This window comes from Gavialis gangeticus, unplaced genomic scaffold (genome assembly GCF_001723915.1).
Source record: "Gavialis gangeticus isolate Ggan-Ray unplaced genomic scaffold, GavGan_comp1, whole genome shotgun sequence".
Classification (NCBI taxonomy): Eukaryota; Metazoa; Chordata; order Crocodylia; family Gavialidae; genus Gavialis; species Gavialis gangeticus.
In genome coordinates, this window is record NW_017729024.1 from 144,316,295 (window position 1) to 144,328,111 (window position 11,817).

At 42.7% G+C, this 11,817-nt stretch overlaps 1 long non-coding RNA gene across 1 annotated transcript; it reads left to right on the forward strand.

The window, feature by feature from the left end:
• Nucleotides 1-6,720: 6,720 nt before the first annotated feature.
• LOC109297807 lies at nucleotides 6,721-10,250 on the forward strand. Its single transcript, XR_002097423.1, has 2 exons — nucleotides 6,721-8,184; nucleotides 8,407-10,250. It is a non-coding gene; the product is annotated as an uncharacterized LOC109297807 (long non-coding RNA).
• The last annotated feature ends 1,567 nt before the right edge of the window (nucleotides 10,251-11,817 follow it).

An 11,817-nucleotide genomic window follows, 5' to 3' on the forward strand; every position in this document is an offset into this window, starting at 1 on the left:
GTGGGTGTGGGGGGATTATGGTGGGGGGTGAGAGTGTGTGTGGGAGGGTGTGGGTGTGTTTGGGGTTTGGTGGAGGGATGGGGGATGTGGGTGTATGTCTATGTGGAGGGGAGGTCCTTAAAGTTCCCGGAATGTGCCTGTCCCTGGATCTACATGTGGTGGCAGTGAGCGGGGCCAGCCCCACTTGGCCCAATAGTACTTCCACCGCAGTCCCCAGCTTCACGTGGTGCAGGGTGTGCGGTCAGCCCAGCCCAGCCCCATAGCACTCCCACCCCAGTTCCCAGCCACTCATGGTGGCAGCATGCAGAGCCAGCCTGACCTGGCTCCATAGCGCATGGCTCCCTGTGCTCCTGCCCTTTTCCCCCAGCAGAAGTCCCTGGCCCTGGTCTGGTGGTGTCCTTACCTGAAATCCTACTCCCACAAGCAGGGAGGCTGGGAACAGCCATGGAGTCACCAGCAAAAGCCTCTTCCAGGCAGAGGTTTCTTGTCTCTAGCACCTCGTGGCTTGGGGCTGGGGCAGGTCAGGCTAGGCTGGGTTGGGGATGGTTATTTGGCAGTCAGAGCTGCACCTCCTGTATGGAGGCACCGGGTTGCAGGCCAGGGTGAACACAGGGTTTATGGAGGAGCCCCAGAGGACAGATGGAATTGCATGGTGGGCCTAATCTGGCCTGCAGGCCATATTCTACTCACCCCTGGATTAGACAATGCCCTGTTTTGTGTTCACACTGGTTACAACTCCTGTCTTGCAGGGCAGCTGAATCCAGTTTATCCTGCTGAACAAACCTGGTGCTGGGGAGCACTGGTAGCTTAGTGCCCCAGTCTGAGTGGGAGAATAGTAAGAATCCACTCCAGGGAGAAAAAGAGCAGGGGATTTTACCTAAAGGACTATACTGAAGAAGAAAGAGAGGGGTCAGACCTGGGAACTCTGGTGAATACATTTTTAACAGCCCATTTTAAATTTTAATTTCACTGAATATATTAATGAAATTCAAAATGCAGTGCCTGAACAGTGGTTGTGTTGTGCAAGCTTCAGCTGCCAGTAATTGCAGTTGGATTAACTAAATAAAGAGTAATAGATAAATACTGTTAGTTTAGCTCTCCATGACTCTTAAGGTTTTGAATCTAGTGAAAATAACTTAATATTAATTCAAGTTTAATGGAGTGTATTTTATTTTAAGGATAAAGTATTATAGAGAATCCACTATTATTCTATGTTCTTTCCCTTTTGTAGCAGTTCGACACTTCTCACTTTTGATAAGTAGAGTCATGCATATTTACTTGTAAAACTACTCAAAATTTTTATCAAAGTTTTGATGTCAAATGGGAAGGCATTTCATGTCTTTTGAATTTGATACTATTCAATATTTTCATTAATAACTTGCATGGTGGATTAGAGAGTACAGTTACAGTTTGTGAATGATACCACACAGGGCGGAATTGCAAATGCTTTGGAAGACAGGATTAGCATCAAAATGATCTTGATCAATTGCAGAAGTAATTGGAAATCAGTAAGCTGAAATTCAATAATGGCAGGTACAAAGCATTATAGTTATGAAGGAAAAATTAAATGCACAAAAATAAAATGAGGGGTTACTGGCTAGCAAACAGTACTGCAGAAAAGGACCTGGGAGAAAAAAGGACTGCAAACTGAATGTGAGTCAGTAATGTGATGCTGTTGCAAAGAAGAAAAACCTCATTTTGAACTGGATTAACAGGAGTGTTGCACGTCAGCAACGGGAGGTAGTTATTTGGCTTGATCAGTACTAGTAGGGCCACAAATGGAGTACAGTGTCCAGTTTTGGGCATTACCCTTTAAGAAGACTATAAATTAATTGGAGATAGGTTAGGGAAAATCAAACACGAGTGTAAGAGATTTCAAATCTGTGATCCATAAGTAGGAACCTACCAAATTTGTGATTTTGCTTTTTTTGTGGAAACAGTGAATTTGGTAGGTCCCCCATGAAAGAGCCCAGTCCCCATGAAAAAACACGTGGATCACAAAAGAACTGAAAAAATGGCCAGCAAGCAAAGGTGGGGGGAAGAGGGGGAAGAGGGAGCTCTCTCTTTCCCCCTCTCCCTTCCCCCCCCCACCCCGTCCTTCACTTGCTGGAAAAAAGAGGCAGGAAGCCTTGGCATCCTGACGCATGGGGGCAGGGTGGGTGGGGCAGGGGGAAATTTTCACAGTGGAGTGAGGCATGCCCCCTCCCATGCCTCTGATTGACTGAGGGTCCCCAGAAGTCCTGTCCCTCCCCGGAGATTGACAGATGGCCATCTGTCAATTTCCAGGGAGGGGCAGGACTTCTGGGGCCCTTCAACAAATCAGAGGCATGGTGGACCCACCACACTCCACTGTGAAAATGGTGACTAGTGCCATGCTCGGACCATGAAATCAGGGGGGCAGTTCCCATGAATTAAGTAGGTGTCTATCTATAAGGGGCACTTGAGTGACTTCTAATCTTTCCATGTAGACAGGAATGAGAATGAATAAATGAGATGACAATCTTCAAAAATGCAAATTATTATAAATAAGATGGTAACAGATTGTTTTCCATGTGCAGTGGGTATACAGCAAGAAGCAACTGGCAATGTACAGGATAGATATTAGGAAAAGCCTTTTAACTATAAGGATGGTACAGAAATAGATTAGCTTGGGCTGGCAGGAGACCCAGGGGGTCAACCTGCTAGTCCAGGGCTGATCTGGCCAGGCTCCATGTGCGGTGGAGTAGCTGGCTGGGGCATGAGGGTGCTTCAGCATGGGGGCTGCCTGCCAGTTAGCCCTTCACCTGCACTGAAGCACCTTGTGACTCAGCCAGCTGAAGTAGTATCTACATGTGCACTGCTGTGCCTGAAAAAACTCTGCAGCAGGGTTGTACTTATATTTACAAGTATTACTCTGCTGCAGAGTTTATTAGTTTCATGCACCCTAATACAGGTGCATGTGTAGATGCTGAGATGTTTACTGTGCAGTTAATTAGTCAACTGTGCAGTAAATGTCTCATGTAGATGCACCCAGTGTCACTGGAATTGCTTCTGTGCAAAACCTCCTGTGCCATGTGATCACAGTTGACTTGTCTCACAGGTAGGTTTCTCTCCAGAAAATTTTCATAGTGTATATTTCACAAATAATTTACCTAATAGTAATAAAGATATACCAATTTCATCCCTGGAGCCAAAATCTCTTGAGAAGTATTATCCATATTTTACAGAGGGAAGACCGAGGCACTGAACAGTTAAGAGGCTTACAGAAGTCAGCAGCAGAAATGTGAATAGAATGAAGGAAATGCATCTTCCCCAGCTCCTGAAATGCAATATTTATCCCATACATAATGCAGATGAAGCTAAAGAGCTAGTTCGTCTCTGGTGGAAAGGGGCCATACAGCTAGTTGCCAATGGGTTACCAGGGACTTTCTAGGGGTAGACGATATTCTAGTTTATGTAGATGTGATATAAAGTTACCTTTGCCCTCTCTTGCTCCCATCAGTTCAGTAAAGACTGCAGCTCAGCACAACCCAAGAATGGGGGCCAAGTTGTTCAAATATAATTGCCCATATTTTTTCCCTAATGAAACATGGTTTTTTGATTATGAAACTGTCTATGATTTATTTTGCTAGAGTAAGAATACTTGATGTCAACAGAAACTAATATTGTACAATTAATTAAACCACCAGATGATGCAATATGTAATATAATATGTTTTCACACAGTATTATGTTTTCATGCTACTGTCACTCACTCTAAAGGTTACTATCTTTCTTTTCTTTTCAGTACAAAAGCTAACCGTAAAACTAGAAACCTTTCTGGGAAATTGCTTTGCTACACAAAGAACATACAAGTCTGTTTTTCAGTTTTTAGTGCTTTCCGAGCTTTGCATAAAGACTTTTTTGTTCACACTCCTGAATTCCTGGTACAGTAAAACTACAGAACCAGGTCCTCTAGGGTTGTTTGCAGTTTAAGTTGCAGATCTCTTACAGTCATTATAACTGCAGATGTACTGTATGATAAAGCTTTATATATTTTGTAAGAGTGTGATTCATCATAATTTGTAGATTCCTGCATTCCTGAGTTTGACATTTCATAAAGAATCCTATGTATTCAAGGGTAAGTCAACTTAATGCCATGCAGGTGCTACCTTTTTAATGCATTCTTATTGCTACTATCATCACATATTCTTTACAGAGTTCTGTGCAAGTGACTTACAGTGCCTTACAAATGACTCAGGAAAAAATGTCTTTGCAATATTTATTGAATAGTCTTGTTGTTAATACTTAATATTTTTACTGGAGTAGTTCCTAGAGGTCATAGTCAAGGATCAGAGATGTCACCAAGACCTTTAAAAGTTTGTGTTTATTTGTGACGTAAGAGAAAAAGGTCTGGTGACAATAATCACTGGGGATGTGGAAAACCAGGGGTTGGCTTCTAACTGCCTGAAGCATGACCCAAACCTCAGTGTCCCATATCTTCAGTGAGTATCCTAATCACTCAGCAGTTGGCTATTCTAGGCATGCTCTTACTCTCTGGGTTTAATGTTAAATTTCATGCTTGTAAGAAATCTTTCTTGACAAACCTCCTGTTGCATGCGGCCATTTCCCACAAATAGTGTGGATTCTGATTGATTTTGATAAATTGGCCTTCTGCTGCAAATCCATTTTTTCTAGCTGTGTGCAGTTTGTGTTTGGACATAACAGAAATCTGTCCACAAGGTGATGCTGACCCAGATTGTCCATTCTACACATAGAAAAGAAAATGTTGCCAGCCACAAAAAGAAAAATGGTCAACACAGTCATTCAGGAGCAACTATGAAACTGTATGGTGGTTCCGAATGGAAATACTCTATGTTTAGCAGCAGTGTAACAGTGGATGGGTGAGCACCCTTATATGGGTGCCAGAATGGAGCCTGGAGAGCACCTCACCCTCTTGTTCCCTTATTTCCTCCCCATTTCCCTCCACATCCAGTACCTTCCATGCAGTGGCTCAAGCTCTGGCTCCATTAGCAAGGAGTGCAGAGCAGCAGTGGCAGCATTTGAGTGATGATAGCAAACAGTGTGGGGGGAAGGGATGGAGAAAGGCGGAGGTGTCAGAGGGGGTTAACTTTGTGGCCTTCCCTTTTTTTTCCCCACTAAAAATTGATGTTTAAATGGCTCATCAACATATCAGTGGCAAAAATAAAGGAAGCAGCACTTCTCCCTGCCCCACCACCACTAGCAAACCTCTGGCTACTACCCTTGCACCATGTACAACCACTGCCCAGGGTACAGAACCGAACAGCTATGCCTCTGATGTTCAGGGTTAGAGCCTGCAGGGTCCTGGACATTCTGACCTCCAGCCAGCAAAGCACTTAAGCAAACATTTCACGTTAAGCATGTGAGTAGTAGTGACATCAATACTCACGTGCTTAAATGCTCGACATTAGTTGGGCCAAAGGGAGTGCTTACTCAGCATCATGCAGTTTCAGTCCTACATGCCTGAGTCACACGCATAGATATAAATCACGAGAGGCTCATTGATTCAGTGGATCTATTCCCAGAGGTTTATAACTCCCTGCTTCCCAACATAGATTCTATGACCTTTAGGTGACATTTCCTTTCCCCATGCCCATGAGCTACAAGCTGACCCATGTATCTGCACTCTTCAGGGCAGGTGCTGTGTCTGTCTCTCTGTTTAAAAGACTCCTAGGACATTTTGTCTGCTACTCCAACCTAAATAATAATAATGTCTTTTTCTTTTGGGGGGCAAATAAAAGACTGAAGACTGGTTGCATAAGCTATATATTGCACTTACCATCTCTTATGTGCTCATATTATCAGTTTAGAGCCTGTACTGTGCAGTATCAGATTGAAGTGCAGATCCTGTACCCAATGTATTCTTGGTTTAACTCCACTGAAATCAGTAGGGTTACAAAACCAAACATGAGCCCATGTACCTACTAAATGTTAATTTGTTTGTGAACTTACAAGTGTGTCTAATATTTTCCATTAGTTATAAAACAGTACAACTGGGGGCCTCTACACATGCCTATTAATGTACAGCAATAAGCTCCAAAGCTTATCTCTCTGGAGGTTATTGCTTCTGGGCGCGCATCTGCATGTGCACCTAGACCACAGGACATTGAGCCGGGTTGCAGCAGCCAAGGCTGGCAGGTGGTCCAGTCTGCCAGCCTGGAGCTGCTCCAACTGGGCAAAATGTGCTGTGGAGGAGCTGGTTGGGGCACGAGGGTGATTCAGTGTGGAGCTAGCCAGTAGGCAGCTCCTCCCCCACACTGAAGCACCCTTGTGCTCCAGCCAGCCACGTCAGTGTCTACACGTGCACTACTACACATGAAAAAACTCCGGAGCAGGCTAGTACTTGTATTTATAAGTATTAGCCTGCTTCAGAGTTTAGTAGTTTCATTTGCCCTAATAGGGGCATATATATAGATGCTGGGATGTTTACTTCACAGTTAATTAGGCAGCTGCACAGTGGGCACATCTACATGAGATGCTTACTGCACGTTAGCCTAATAACACTGCACAGAGCGTGTCATGGCAAAAACTGTGCTAATAGCCTACTTCACATTGTTATTAGGCTAACGTACAGTAAGTGTCACTAAATAACAGCGCACTGGTGCTACTGTGCAGTAGCTCTAGGTACTGTGCATTTAGTTTATACTTTATTAAGGAAGTACTAAACTAATGCACAATATCTAAGGCACATTAATGAATGTGTAGAAGCACCCAGTAAACCTCTCACGTAGATGCACCCACTGGTACCAGTCTTAGACTGGTGTAAATCAGGAGTAGCCCTTTTGAAATAAATAGATTTGCCCAGGAAAAACACTGGTATATGTGAAAGGAGAATTATACCCTATGCTTGTATGGAGGTTGTGGAGTGATTCAAGCATATTCCTTTTGACAGTACTTCACTGACTCAGTATTTGGTTGTTCAACTTTAATTGTGTGTTCATGGTAGATTGTATGTACGTATGCATGCAAGCATGCGCATTCACATCTGTGGGTATGGATAAATACAAATACCATTTCAGTTTTGGGACATAAATATGATGAAGAAATAAATGACACACATTCTTGCACTTCTGTTAAGTAAATCCAGTCAAACAATATTTATCAAACAATCCATTCACAACATTTTGCAATAATTCATCACTTGAGTTATTTGATATATAATTTTTCATATTTTTTGTCCTGCTCTTTATATAAGTAGGTCAGACAGTGTTTGTTTCATAACTAATTTCATTAACTTTTTGAGCTCCATGTTGCTTAAATTATTTATGGGTCATATTTATATGTTATTCAACCATTCTGCTAAAATGTATGTAGCATCTGCTGTGTTAGTCAGAATGAACATGCACATACAGATATTTTCAGCTGTGGCATCAATCTGTCTTAATCTCCCTGGATGCAAACCATACAGTATTATCTAATTTACCACACAACTCTTGACAGCTTTGTTCCTGATTAAAGTTCAAGTCTGTGCTTTCTAATTAAAGCTTTATGAGCAGGTTAACTGCACTTTGAATTCATTTATAACAACCTAAGACATGACAAAAATATTAGCTGCAGCTAAATTTGTTACAAGTGGAAATTAACTGTGTTTTACCCAGATTCTGGTAATAATGAGATAGTATCATCAGAGGCAACCTTAACAAGAAAAACTGGCTACCATAGCTGAGCTACAACAAATGAGGCTTTCATTTGTAATGTATTCAGGTAAAAGAAAACTGCAGGCTACTTTTAAATAGATGTGTGGCCTGCATTTGCAGAGAAGCTTTCACCCTTTAGGAGCCTCCTGGTGCTTTACAAGCTTTACTCCCTCTTCTCTGTTTTTAGGACTCGATTGTGCTCTGCTTCCTGCACAGCTATACAAGCTGGAGAGACCCCTTGCCCCTGTGTCATGGGCCTACTGAGAGACTGAATGGTATCAGTTCCTGAGCTCACCTGAGGAATAGGACTGTGTGAAGCAAGTGTGCAGATAGCACCACTGCTCAGTATTTCATAACACTGGCCTGTTGTACCAGCTGTCTCAAAGCAGTCGTGCACCACGTACCCTTTGTAGAAGTATGACTCAGATGGTTTCTTAGCCCCACAAATCTTTTTTAATACTATTGCTTGTACTCCAGTCCTACTCCACTGACATCAGTGTCCCCACTGCACCCAGCCAAGGAGACAAGACAAGAAGAAGAATGGGAAGGTAAACGGAGGTAGGGAGAGGGAGGTAACTTGTCTAGAGCTATGGAGCTGGCTTATAACTTCTAAGCTAGTACTTTCTCCACTGAACCCTGTTGTTCCCTGGAAGAATCTAGGTTGGTCCTAAAATAACTAAGCCAATAGGTTGCACTAATCTGTAAAACACTTCTACAGACTTGTAAAGGTTCTCTCTCTTTCTCTGTTGTTTTTCTGGGATTGTTTTCAGTGTGTGAGCATTTTCTTAGCAACATCAACAGACTGCTTCCGGTTTTCTAGCGCTGCTCAGGATGGTTACAGTCTCCAAAGCTGTCTTCTCTCTCATGGTCTGTGCAAGAAAAACCCAGAACAGGAAGTATGTTGGGTGCAAGGTACATTTTAGCAGCAGAACTAAAACCACCAACATCAACTCTAAAAAACAGATGGCTGAGAAAAGTAAAATATAGTTCATTCAGGAAGCTCATATGTGGCACATTAGTATTTTAATAATGTGGTTAGGTATGCAGTTTTGAAACAAAACTCGGGCCAAACTCATGTGACAGCTCTAATGTGATTTGAAAACCCTGGGTTATTTCTCCTTCTGTCTCCAGTGCTATCATGTGTAAATTTAGTGCATCTTAGTACTTTTGGGGTCTGGCTGACACTAAAAGCCCTGTGGGAAAACCCTTTTCTGAATATGAATCTTAATAGAGAACAAACACTGCAGCTCAACCTTGTAATACTTCAGAGATTTTAGGTGGTCCAAGCCAGATCACCTTACTCAGATAACACAACAAACTTCAGTGTCAGTGGAACTAATTGTGTCCACAAGGAAAATATGGCCCTTTGCTTTCATTGAAATTTTCCATTTTCATTTTTCTTCAACAAAAATAATTCTAAAATAAGTGATTTTTTCCACTTTTGCAAAAATTTTCGCAGAGGAAATTGATAATTTCCCCATCTCCTATATGCAAGTCCATTTGCAACGCAAAAAGGATAAGACCAGTAGAACCACAGAATCATAGAAAATTAGGGTTGGAAGAGACCTCAGGAGGTCATCAGTTAGTGTGAGTATTTCAAAGGTTCATTAGCTCAGGAGTAGGAGCTATCACATTCATCAGTGAAGCTAAACATATATTCCCATGTCCTTGCCTTAACCCTCCTATCACATAAACTGACATATTGAAAAAGTGCACGGATCATTTTGAAGGAAGCACATAGTCACGATTGCTTCTATATGAGAATGTGGTTAGGGGCTGTACTGAAAAGTGGTTTTAACTGAAAGGATGAGTACTACTCTGAATTCCAGCAAGTCACTGCAAGTCCAAATTTTTTAGCAGCAATCTCATAGCAGTTCCAGTCTGCACTGAATATGCTTTGAAACAAGCCCCACGTAAAATTTAACCGTCTCACCCCTCAGGAGTACTTTTTCTTGAGAAATATTAACATACATGTGGATTGCAAACACAGTGTTTTGCTGTGGTTTTAAATGATAAACATCCCTCAAATTCAGGGCAGTCAGGATTTTGGATTTGAGGCAAATTAGTGCTATTTATGAAATTGAATTGATGCTGAGTTTTTATGTGCCTCAAAGTCTGACTGTGCCCATACCATACCCATGGTTTTTCTTCAGGCCCATCTTTCAGTAAGTACAATTCGTTTGCTTTCAAAGCTGTTTCTGTTCATTGCTTGGCTTTGTTTTGTGAAGATTTTCTGTTTTCAGTTCCGGTACAATAAATAAACTTGTACATATAAAGGTCAATTTCAGGTCAAGCTAGTTTCTTTCTTGCAGTGTGGAAGGAATGTTTTATTCTGTAAAAACTAGTGAATTGCAAAACATTTTGAAAGGTGTACTAGAAAAGGAATACTAGAGGTTATTAATCAGACCATATTGGGGGTTTATTCTTGTAGGTGAGTAGTATTAATGTGTCTTAAATGTGGTCAAAATGCACTGCACCCCTGAAATAATCCAGGCAGTTACATACCAGGCAAAATGTATCCCATAGTTTGTTTCTTAAAGGCTGTTGTTAAAATGAATTGACAGAATTAAGCACTTCAACTGTAGGGAATAAAATTAAAATTTTCCCAGCTTTGTTTTAAATTGTAAGATGTATGGTTACCATGCAGGACAGCATTTGCCTTTTCTCTTTCATTTACTAGCATGAATTTAACTACATTTTATCACAATTTTAACTTCAAGTAGAAGCAGCGTAATAATTTTCTGCGACAACTTGAAGAGCTTTGCAGTTGCTGCTGTTGTTCTGATGAACACTTTTCTGAGTACAATGGGGCCACAGGCAGTGCTGCCTACTCCTGCACACTGCTTCATACGTGAAGTCGAAGCTCAAGGGAAATGGTTTTTCCTCCCATCTGTTACACAGGCAAGCTAGCTATCTGATATCAGACAAAGGTACTGAATAATACTGACTTTGCTCTAGCTTTCCTCCAAAGCAGCAGCCATAATCAGCAGCCATAATTTTATGACAAAAACTCACTCAGTGCTCAGTTCAGTCCTACACATGTTGCACAGTCCCTGTGATTTCTGTTGGCCAACCCTGAATTCATTGTTATTTGTTTATATCACAGAAACCCTGACAGACACCAATCCAGACCAGGGCCTCGCTGTGTTAGTCACTATATAAACACACAGAAAGAAACAGTTCCTGCCCTGGAGGTGTTAAGAGTCTCAAGAGACAAGATAGACAAAGGGTGGGAGTGGAAACAGGTATGCAGAGAGTGGGCTTGCTCTGTTTAAAGTTGCATAGAACATTTGTGGCAGAGCAAGGCTTATCATCCATGCTTCCTGGCCTCTTGGAACAGTCAGACCCCTTGGGGCCATTGAAGTTGCTTTCCGGTCATGAGGACTAAAACAGTGTACATGGCTAGGGACAGAAGTTACACATAAACTGGTTTAAGTGAATAGAAACTGGTTTAAACCTCTAACAGGACAGAAATTCAGTGCACGTAAACCACTTTCAAAATGGCCAAAACCAGTTTAAGCTAAACCTAGCTGGATGTATTATCAGACTTAACTGACTTAGGTCAAACTAGTTTATGGAACTTCTGTCCCAGACCTCTTTCTGGTTCAAGTTAACTCACAGTCTCCCAGCATCCCAGAATGGTTTGTAGCCCTGGGCTACGCTGCCTGCTCCAGTGGAGCAGGTGCTGCCTTGCCTCTCCGTTCCTTAGCCTGCTTCCTGTCTGTGTCCATCAGCCCATAGGGACAGGGGGCAGGGGAACAGATCCCCAGACCCCCCGACTAGGGTCTATATAGCATGTGGGCAGAGAGAAAGCACCTGTGGTAGGGGATTTTGAACCTGGCAGCGCTCTCCCCTCCCCAGCTAGTGACTGCTTCAACAGCTGCCACAGGAGAGAGGAAGAAGCAGATGTCTGGGCCTGGTGCCTTCCCATGCAGCCCAACATGGGTGCACCAGGGAACCCTTGCTTTAGGGGGCTTCCCCACACCCCAGCCCAGGTTCCCCCAACCTGGGGCAGCCCCAGGGAGCTGAGGGGAATTCTTCTCCTCCCAAGCTGCATTGCTGCTTGCCTTAGCTGCTGTGAGTCTCAGGCAGCTTCAGGGAGAGGAGGGAAATTCTCCTGCACCTCCACAGGTGGTTTTGCCTTAGCTGCTGCAAGTCTGAGGCAAAACTAATGCAGGGGA